Genomic DNA, 11100 nt, shown 5'->3' on the forward strand with positions numbered 1-11100 from the left:
TGGTAACACTAGCAACGTGTAAGACCTACCCAGAGCCCCAGATACATCAAAACCTTACCAGTTCATTTCTCTAGCACAGCCGACTTAACTCCTGGAACTTCACCCCACCCCACCCTACATCTAATAGACATCCCCTCCCATCCTGAGCCAAGCGAAGCCCTCCCTGTGGTCTCCCACAATCTGGGAGGGTGTTCTTCTTTACAGCATGTCCTGAACGTCTAATTCCATCCCTACGCTAGTTTCAATAAGAAATGCAGCATTTTCACATTTTGAAATTTCCTATAGATCTCTATTTCAAGTGAAAATGTTTATAGAACAAGATGGGGGAGACGGGGGTGTCTAAAAGAATCTCTACCTAAATGCATCTGCCTCTTCTTTGCCTTAAAGTCTTGGAAGGAGACCTCTGCTGTAGAACACAACCCCATAAATGTGTCTAGTTTTCAAAATTCATGCTTAAAAGCATTTTCTTCTTGATAGCCTGTCTCAGATGTATGTGGGGGGCCGCAGCCACATTCTCCATCATCAAGATGGCGCTGACATCCGGCTTCACCGCCAGGTGAACGCACACGTGTTGGTAACTTTCCACTACTGTGTCCCTGCCTACTCCCGAGGCATCACCTAGGACTGGGAGCAGCGGACCAATCCAAGAGTGACACGTCCGAAGCAGGGTCTGTTTCCTATATAAGGGATGGGTTCCATCATATCTGGGTCTCCGCCATGTTGGTTGATGCTCGCTCTCCCAAGGGGCATTAAAGCTATTTCTGCAGTAGGATCCTGTGTCCTGCGTGGTTCTTGCAGGCGAGGCCGAGCGCAGGACAGATGTAAGTTCTGGTTTGGCCTGGTCACTTACCTTCTCTGGAAGTTCTTGTCAATCTATCAACCACCCTTCTCAGCAGCAAAGCACCTCTTTTAGTCTTTTATTCCTACCTCCAAAAGAGAGGAATCCTTTCTCTTTTAAAAGAAAAAAACTGACATAGCATGCAAGATTAATCCCAGCACTTGGAGGATAGAGGCAAGCAGGTCTCCACTATCCAGTCCAGCCTGGTCTACAGTGAGTTCCACAGCAGCCAGAGCTGTGTAGTGAGCCCCTGACACTAGTGAAAGGTCCAGATATTTATGAATCTTATTTATATAAATAAATATTTATGTATTTACCTCATAACAAGTCTGTCAAGCTTCTCAACCTGTCCATCTGGAATTAACATTCATTTTCATCAAATTTAGAAATTAATATGAAAGGATTTGATGTCCTTTCAATGTTATTATATTCCATCATGAACATGGAATATATTACCTGTTTGTTCAAATTTCCCCTTTATACTGTTTAATTGGATTTAACTTTTTCTTCCCCAGAGGGCTCCTTGACAAACTGACTCCTGTGAACAGGGCCTTATGTTCTATTGTGTTTTGTGATTGGCATCTGCTGACGAGGAAACATGAGATGGGTCCCATAATTGCTTTGTGTCTGACCATCATGCAGAAACATCTTATTAGTGCTCATAGGAAGTTGACTGTTGTGCTTGGCTCTCTCTGTGGTTGACCCTGGCACTGGCCTGTAAGGACAGCTTCATCTGTCCCTTCCAGCCCTCACACCTCTGCATGTGTCTGCTAAACCTGCCTTACCAAACTCCCACAGACTTTTCAAGGTAACTTTATTCTCTGACAGTTTTGAAGGCTGAGAGTTTGAAATCGATATGTGAGAGTCTGCATCCGTTTTGTCTTACGCCTATTTCCGTGTGTCTCTCTTCACTCCACATCTATCTGTAACTTCATTTCTTCTTACACAGGTGCTATTAAGAGACAACATGAAACTCAACTGTTTTTTTAAGGAGCCTGTCTTTAAATATAGTCACATTTTGAGGTTCTGATGATTGAGACTTCCATAAATAAATCAAGGGCACAGTCTGTCTATTACTGCTTCTTGCTGTTTGTTCACAGGCATAAAGAATTGGATTGGTGGCTGATAACTATCTGGTCTAGGGTTTTCAAGGATGTTGGGATGCAGAGAGACTCTGTCTGTGTTTTATTGGGTAACATTGTCAGTGAAGATGCCCTGGCATGGGATCAACAGTGCAGACTGGGGATCACCACTCCTCAGTTCTAGGGCACAGACTCAGCTCCTATTCTGGAGATACCACTGTGTGAAGACATGAGGATACAACCGACCAAGTGAAATGAGCTGTGAACAGCATCACTATGTCACCCCTGAGATTACACATAGCCCTGGATGAGTAAGACAGAATTGGTTGAGTAGAGCCAATCAATCCCCTAGGCCTAAAAAAGTCTTTAAGGCTCCTGGATGCACTTGGAGTGGGGTGGAGTCTGAATGTCTTACCTATTGGGGTGGGGAGAATTCTTGTAATGAATTTCAAAGATGTCATGAACAAGCCAAGTATCCAACAACATGAGACTGGATAATTAATGATGCTGCCCCAAAGTGAATGACTAGATACCCTGAAAATTGGTTGGACCAGGGCACCCATGTGGTGTAGGAGGTCCTTCTGTTTATGTGTTGCTTTTATTGGTTAATCAATAAAGAAACTGTTTGGCCTGATAGGACAGAACTTAGGTAGGTGGAGAAGACAGAACTGAATTCTGGGAGGAAGAAAGCAGAGTCAGAGAGAGAGCCGCCAGGGAGACGCCAGGTCAGACATGCTAAATCTTTCCCCCCCCCCCCCCGTAAGCCACGACCTTGTGGTAAACACAGATTAGTAGAAATGGGTTAAATCAAGATGTGAGAGTTAGCTAATAGGAGACTAGAGCTAATGGCCAAGCAGTGTTTTAATTAATACAGTTTCTGTGTGATTATTTCTGGTGTAAGCTAGCCAGGTGGCCGGGACAGAACAAAGGGCCACCTGTGCTCCCTACAACACCCATGTTCAAGGGCAATATTAAGGAGGAAAATCAGATCATGCTTATGACATTAGATAGTTTCAAATACTGCAAAACAATACTTGTGGGCATATACATGCTGGTGCAATGATAGATTTGGAGATGAGCAAGGATGATAAAGACCTCCTCCCAGAGCTTCCCCCGGTCTGGTGGGGTGACTCTGTGGAGGAGAATGGAATGGAACAGAGAGTCACGGGCGGATTTCTGAAGTACTAGCTCTGCTGAGTGTCAGGACAGAGTGGGTCATCCACCTGGCACATTCCTCATATCTTCTATCTTTTGAAAGTTATTTTCTCACAACGTTTTGCAATCCGGTTTATATCTTAATCTAGAGAGAGCATTCATAGCTCCCTCATTTATTGATGATGTTGTCTTCTCACACTAAGCTGTGAGGATGCTCCTCCTTGAAGCTTCTGATACCAGTTTTGGAGATGTTTTTACACAAGGGATTACTCTAATAAGGAATGATTTAAGTGCTGCTAAGAGAGACAGGGACTGTGAAAGTGGTATTTATCTGACTCTTGTGGCCTCCTAAGGACAAAAGAACCACCTTTAATTTTGAGCTGCAAAGCCCTAGATGGCTAGCCTAAACCAGGAAGGACCAGGTTCTGACTCAGTAGGCAGGAGCAAGTGTTTGCTTCTCCTATAGCCTAGGCCAGCGGGTTCTGATCAACTCTTCACCTCTTTCAACCGATTCAACTTGCCTCAAGGAGACACTCCTAGGGAACTAAGAAAATAGACTCTTAAGCTTCTTTGCAAACTTCCAGAAATCAGTCAATAACAGAGAAAGAGTTTGACATCTCATTTTTTATAAAAGGAAGGAAGGAAGAGTGAAAGAAAGAAAGAAAGAAAGAAAGAAAGAAAGAAAGAAAGAAGGAAAGAAAGAAAGAAAGAAAGAAAGAAAGAAAACCTTCCCCTGTGTAGCTGAGAAGCACAGAGAAGAGTGAAGTTGAAGTCCCCAAACTTCAGAGCATTCCTTGTAGCTACTAAGGTTTGCTCCTAACTTCCACAACTCATAAACACCTTCAGTAATGTAGCAGGATAGAAGATTAACTCAAAAAAATCAGTAGCCCTCTTATACACTCATGATAAATGGACTGAGAAAGAAATCAGAGAAACATCACCCTTCACAATAGTCACAAATAGCATAAAATATCTCAGTGTAACTCTAACCAAACAAGTGGAAGACACGTATGACAAGAACTTTAAATCGTTGAAGAAAGAAACTGAAGAAGACACCAGAAAGTGGAAAGATCTTCTATTCTCTTGGGTAGGTAGAATTAACATAGTAAAAATGGCAATCTTACCAAAAGCAATCTACAGATTCAATGTAATGCTCAAAAAATCCCAAAATTCTTTACAGATCTCGAAAGAACTGTACTCAACTTCATATGGAAAAACAAAAATTCCAGAATAGCCAAAACAATCCCGTACAATAAAGGAGGCATCACAATCCCTGACTTCAAACTCTATTACAGAGCTACAGTATTGAAAACAGCCTGGTATTGGCATAAAAACAGACAGGAGGACCAATGGAACCAAACTGAAGACAGATATTAATCCACACACTTACAAACACCTAATTTTTGACAAAGAAGCAAAAAAATATCAAATGAAAAAAATAAAGCATATTCAACAAATGGTGCTGGCATAACTGGATACTAACATTAGAAGAATAAAAATAGATTCATATCTATTGCCATGCACAAAACTCAAGTCCAAGTGGATCAAAGATCTCAACATAAAGTCAGCCATACTGAACCTCATAGAAGAGAAAGTGGGAAGTACACTTGAATGCATTGGTACAGGAGACCACTTCCTAAATAGAACCCCAGCAGCATAGACACTGAGAGAAACAATTAATAAATGGAACCTCCTGAAACTGAAAAGCTTCTGTAAAGTAAAGGGTACATTCAACAAGACAAAAATGACAGCCTACAGATTGGGAAAAGATCTTCAGCAGCCTCAATCAGACAGAGGTCTGATCTCCAAAATATACAAAGAATTCAAGAAATTGGTCATCAAAAGAACAAATAATCCAATAAAAAATGGAGTACAAACCTAAGCAGAGAACTCTCAACAGAAGAATCTAAAATGACTAAAAGACACTTAACGAAATGCTCAACATCCTTAGTCATCAGAGAAATGCAAATCAAAACAACTCTGAGATTCCATCTTATACCTGAAAGGATGACCAAGATCAAAAACACCAATGACAACTTATGCTGGAGAGGTTGTGGGGTAAAGGGAACATTCCTGCATTGCTGGTGGGAGTACAAACTGGTACAGTCCCTTTGGATGTCAGTGTGGCGATTTCTCAGAAAATTAGGAAATGACCTACCTCAAGACCCAGTAATACCACTTTTGGGTATATACCCAAAGGAAGCTCAATTATACCACAAGGACTATGTTCATAGCAGCATTGTTTGTCATAGTCAGAACCTGGAAACAATCTAAATGTGCCTTGAATATGTGGTCCATTTACACAACAGAATATTACACAGCAGAAAAAAAATAATGACATCTTGAAATTTTCAGACAAAAGGATGGAGCTAGAAAACATCATATTGAGTATGGTAACCCAGACCCAGAAAGGCAATTATCATATGTACTCACTCATAAGTGTCATAAGTGGCTGTTAGACATAAAGCAAAGAAAACCAGTCTACAATTCACAATCCCAGAGAACCTAGACAACAGTGAGGACCCTAAGAGAGACACACATGGCTCTAATCTACTTGGGAAGTAGAAAAAGACAAGATTTTCTGAGTGAATTGGGAGAATGAGGACCATGGGAGAGGGTTGAAGGGGAGGGGAGAAAAAGGGAGGGGAGTAAAGAAAAAGGTAGAGCTAAATAAAATCAATAAAAAAAAAAGATTAAAAGAAAGACTTGGCTCCTAGTTGATGTCCCACATAAGAGATTACAGAAGGGTCCCTATGGGAAGAGAAAACACTGGATAAAAGCAGTATATTCAAATAAGACAAAGAGCACTCCCCCCGCCCCCCGGTGCCACTGTCCAGAGCTCTGCTGGAGGTGAAGAGCAATGGACATCTCTGTGAGGGAGAAGAAGGGCACTGGTCATAGAAACAGACAATGCCTTAAGTGAGAAATGTGCCTCTTCCTTCGGATTTGTTGTTAGGAACTCAGCTCATGAATGGAGTAAGAAGACTCAGGACCATACTAGAAGGCACTTCTCCACAGCTCCACTTACCTTCCCTACTCTGGCAATGTGAAGAAAAGGAAGGAAAATGCAGGCCACACTTTAGTAAGAAAGCATTTCTCCCCCCGCAAAAGGCTACAGATATTAATATTTTGTTTGGGAGTATTTTTGTATCTTAAAGTCTTTTAATAGATTACAATTTAAGAGCAAAGAAAGACCTCATATTTGACCAGAAAACAGACAGGGTTTTATTCTCTTGGAGGTCCCCAGAGACCCCGCCTTCCAGGACTGGTGGGAAATGATGGAGCCAAAGTCATAGCAATATCATCACCAGGAGTGGAGAGAAGCCAGGGACTCACAAGGTGTAACATCTTAAATGACTGAGCTGTGGGACTGGCATGGATAACAAGAGTGACACCCTAGGCAGCATCCTGTTTTGCACCTGAGGAAAGTACCTGGGCACATGTGGTACTGAGAAGGAATGAGATCTAGGAAACATGAGTTAGTGAACCCAGAGATCAGCCAAGATGAACATTTTAGTCTCTGAAAGTGAGTTTGCTCAAGCCTGGACCAGCATGAACTTCCCCAGACTCTGAAGCTGAGGTAAGGCAGCTAGTACTGCTTGCAAGCAAAAATGCCCTATGAGGGATGCAGGACAAAGGCCACAAGTGGATTGACTAGATCCCAGGAGCCTGGGAGCAAGGCAGTTGTGGGATCCTGGGCAGCTCAATGTGCTTCTCTACCCTCCACTTCTGTTTAAAGTGAAGAAACATACATCTTTCAATGAACTCAACGTGTAAATAATTTTAACTCTTGAATACTGAGAAAATTAGAACCAACCAGACATCAACCTGCCCACACAGACCTCTTTACTGTTTTAGCAGCCCTAATACATACCCCTTCTTGATGACTGAAGTTCTAGACACACCCTTCACTTTGACCATCAAACCCACACGAAACATCCTATCAGACTGCCCCTTGGCTCATCTCAATGGATCTGAGGACCAAAGTGCCCTACCCCACTGTCTTAATGAAAAAATACCATGGCTAGCAACCGATAGAAAGGAAAGCATTTAATTGGGGCTGGCTTACAGTTTCAGAGCTTTAGTCCATTGTCCTCATGATAGGAAGCATGGCAGCGTGCATGCAGGCGTGGAGCTGGAGAAGGAGCTTGAGAGTTCTTCTACCTTTGGATCTGCAGGCAGCAGGAAGAAAGAAACTGGTCTTGGATTGAGCTTTTGGAACTCAACGCCCACTTCCAAATGGACATTTCCTCTAAAAAAGGACACACCTCCCATTCCCTTTCAAGTAGCCCGGCCACTTCCTAATGGCCATGCATTGAAATACATGAGCCTATGACTACCATTCCTATTCAAACCACCACACTCACCCTCATTTGCACTTTCCCTGCCCACTTCATTGAAACACAAAAACAGTGTGTAGGGGAATGCATTACAGTGTAGTGTTGCAGAGATTTCCTGGCTTATAAGGAAGCCAGGCTATACTTAGAGCCACAATAGGACAGCTCTGGAGGCTGGAGCCACAACAAGACAGCTCAGCCCTGGAGGAAAAGTGTCCTGACTAAGTCAGGAAGCCAGGCTACCTGAAGCTGGGGTGCGGTGGGGGATGGTCTCCTGCAGGATATAGGGATCCTGCTCCTCTGGAGAGTCACTGTAGCTGAGTTCTGTTCTGTTCATTGAAGGGAACGTCCTAGCAGAGCTATCTGCTTCTTCTCCGGCCCATGATGGTTCTTCTTTTTCTAAGACTCTGCTAAAGGAGAAGCCCCTGCAGAAATGTAGCAATCTCCTCTGTCTCTGAAAAGTTGTTACTTTTTCTGCCTGGCTTTGCTCTGCCCCTCTTAAGGAGCCTGGTAGCAAGGTTCTCCTGTTCTGCTCTGCCTTGCTGAGGTCCCCTAGGGAGCATCTCAGCAAGGTTTTTTTTAGCTCAGTCCCCTAAAGGAAGTCCCAGCCAGGTTCTTCTAGTCTGTGCTGGTGAATGAAGGTGGTCACCCAAGACTCTTTTGAGAAAGAGATTTATTTGGGAAGAAGGAGTCCAGGGGAGTGGTTGCCTCTGCCAGGGAAGGATTAAGGGCAGTCTTAACTGAAGGGGCAGAGAGGCTTATATAGGGCTTCTTAGGGATGGAGTTTTCCCAGGGAGAAGGGGGATTGGTTAGTTTTTCCCTGCTCAAGGATTGGTCAATTTAGCTGGTCAGGGGCAGGGATGGCTCTGCCTTCATGGTCAAACTGTGTTTCTTTCACTGGTCCTTTTTAGCTTTTTTATTCTAACCTTAGGACCAGGGCATATTTCTTTCACTGGCTCTGATTCTAGGAACAAAGTGTGTTTCTTTGACGCTAGTTTCAGAGTCAGGGCACATGTCTTTAGTCCTGATTCCAGGACTAAAGACATTTATTTCCCTGGCCCAGGACTCACTCAGATCCAAGGTGTGCTTCTTTCACTGGCTCTGAGTCAGGGAGCTCATTGATTGGCTGGTTTCCTGCTCCAGTTGTCCCTTTTGCCTTACACAGTGAGCCTGGTGTGGGTTACTTTTGCCCTACACAGTGAGCCTGGTGTGGGTTACAACTTAGCAGAACTGGGCTCAGTCCCTGCTCTTGCTTCTAGCTGTCTGAGTGAACTGTCTAAGTCCCGCTATCCCACATGTGAAGCTTCAGTGATAAGTGCCTCTTCAGCAGGTGGCTGGGGACTTTACGAGAAGAAACACTACTGGGTGAATTCCACTAAGAATCAAGTGCCCCCCCCATAGGAGGAATAGGTGATGAGTCTTGTAAATTCTAAAATTTTCAACAAATATCACAGAAATACAAATGGTTGTCAAAAGTCTGTTTAGGGGTTTGCAAAATGGCTCAGCAAGCAGAAGCACCTCCTTCTAACCCTGATAGCTTGAGTTTGAAATCTGGAATCACATAGAAGGAGGAAAGCAATGACTCCCATGGGGTATAACTTAGTGGTGGAGCACTTGTTTAACACACGCTAGTCCCTGTGTTCCATCTGTACTACTGACAAAAAAGGTAAAGGTTGGGGCCGGTAAGTATTATATGCTGTTTTCTGGTCTGCTTTCTGTGGCGCTACACACCACAAACTAAAGCAACTTAGCGGAAGAAAGGGTTTGTCTTAGCTTGCACTTCCAGGTCCCAGTTTATCTCTGAAGGAAGCCAAGGCAAGAACCGAAGCAGAAATGTTAGAGGAATGTTACTTAATGACTTTCTCTTGGTTTACTCAGCTCACCTAGGCCCACCTGCTTAGGGGAAGGTGTCAGTCATGGTGGCTGAGCCCTCCTCGATGCAGTCATGCATCAATATAATTACATCACAGACAGACATTGGTCACAAGTCCATCTGATCTGGGCAATTCCTAAGCCAAGACTCCCTCAATGCCTCTGTACTGGGACACTCTCATAAGCGAGGCTAAGTAGGGTACTCTCACTCCTAATATTGTAAAAGCCTGAAAATTAGTAGAGGTTCATTGAGGATCAGGAAATAGTAAAAAGGAGAAAGAAGTTACTGAATAGGTGGATAGGGCAAAAGTCAACACATGCAGGTCTAAAAACATCACAATAAAATCAACAACTCTATAATTAGCCGGAATTGATAAATATAATTTTTAAAAGAAAACAATTATCAAGAAACAAGAGCTGTTGTGCCATACAGACTTGTTTGGAATCCCAGTGCTGACTTAGAGCTTCCTTACCCACCAGGAGGGGACAAAATTCATTGCCATCTTGTGCTACCCAGTGTAATTTCTAGTGCCAGGAATGGGTTACATCTAATTAGGTTATTGGCTAAAAGGACAACATGGAAACCCCCAAATAAATTAGGGTCCCAGCTCTGAGAGAGAGAAGTGGATGCCATCCACTACTCCTAACCAAGAGCTAACTCCAAATGACAACCACTTACAAAGGAAACATTTGTTTTCTCCAAAGGAGTCTCTGTGGGTACCCAAACCACAAGGGTAGGTCCAATGCACAGAGGTAGATGGCAAGCACAAAGCAAACTTGGGGATTTCTATAGATTTTTCTGCCTCTATTGCTTTGTTTTTTGGTGCTTTTTATCTTACTGCACTTTAGCTTGTATGTCTAATTTTGCATCCTTATGAGTTTTGTTTTTGTGTATCTATGTATAAATGTGTTTCTTGTGATTTTTCTTTTTGTTGTTTGTTTGTTTTATTCTGGTTTGGGGGGTTGTTTGGGGTTTTGCTTGTTTTTCTTTAAGAGAGAAAAAATCATGGAGGTGGAAAGGGTCTGGGAATATGGGAGGGGGAAACCATGATCAGAATACATAAATATAAAAACATAATATATCATAAAAATATAAAAATATTTTTAAAATTTTCAATTTAAGAAGGGAGAATTCCTGGCCAGAATATGTTGGGTTAAATGAGTAACCAATGTGTATGATAAGTATTCAAAATAATGGATGTTTTTGTTTTACTTTGGGTTTTTAGTTGCTCTTGAAACTCAGGAGCCCTATAGTACTTTACCACTTGTAGCTGATGCTCCATCTTGTGGCACGAGATGTGAATCCCAATCCAAAAATACAAACGTTCCAAAGCCTGAAACTTATTGAGCTCCACCATGACCCTCACAAGTTCGAAATTTTGTAGAATTTTAGATCCAGATTTCAGATTTTTAGAGGATGGATGTTCACACAGGAAGGTCTGTGCAAATAATCCAACATGAAGGAATCCCAGTACGAAACACTCTGACCGGAAGCATTTGGAAGAGGGACCCAGGAGGAGGTTTCACTGGTGCTCACTTGCTATCGAGAAACATTGATTCTTGAATTAACGGTAGGCCCCGTCGCTAGCTGAGATTAAAGAGAAGCGAGGGCTGCCTGTGCCTCACACTGAAGGGGCTGGTCTCTAAGAGGGCAGATCCCATAGAAACCTGAGGCAGCCTTCAAATCTCAGTGCTTCCTTGGAGAACTAAGAGTGACTCGGTTCCCCTCCCCCACTCTCTTAGGCTCATCTAAGTCTGCGCCTGCGCCCAGGCCGACAGCTGACTGAAGTGACAGCTGCAGGGCCACCCACCCCAC

Source organism: Myodes glareolus, chromosome 3 (genome assembly GCF_982192425.1).
Source record: "Myodes glareolus chromosome 3, mMyoGla1.1, whole genome shotgun sequence".
Classification (NCBI taxonomy): domain Eukaryota; kingdom Metazoa; phylum Chordata; class Mammalia; order Rodentia; family Cricetidae; genus Myodes; species Myodes glareolus.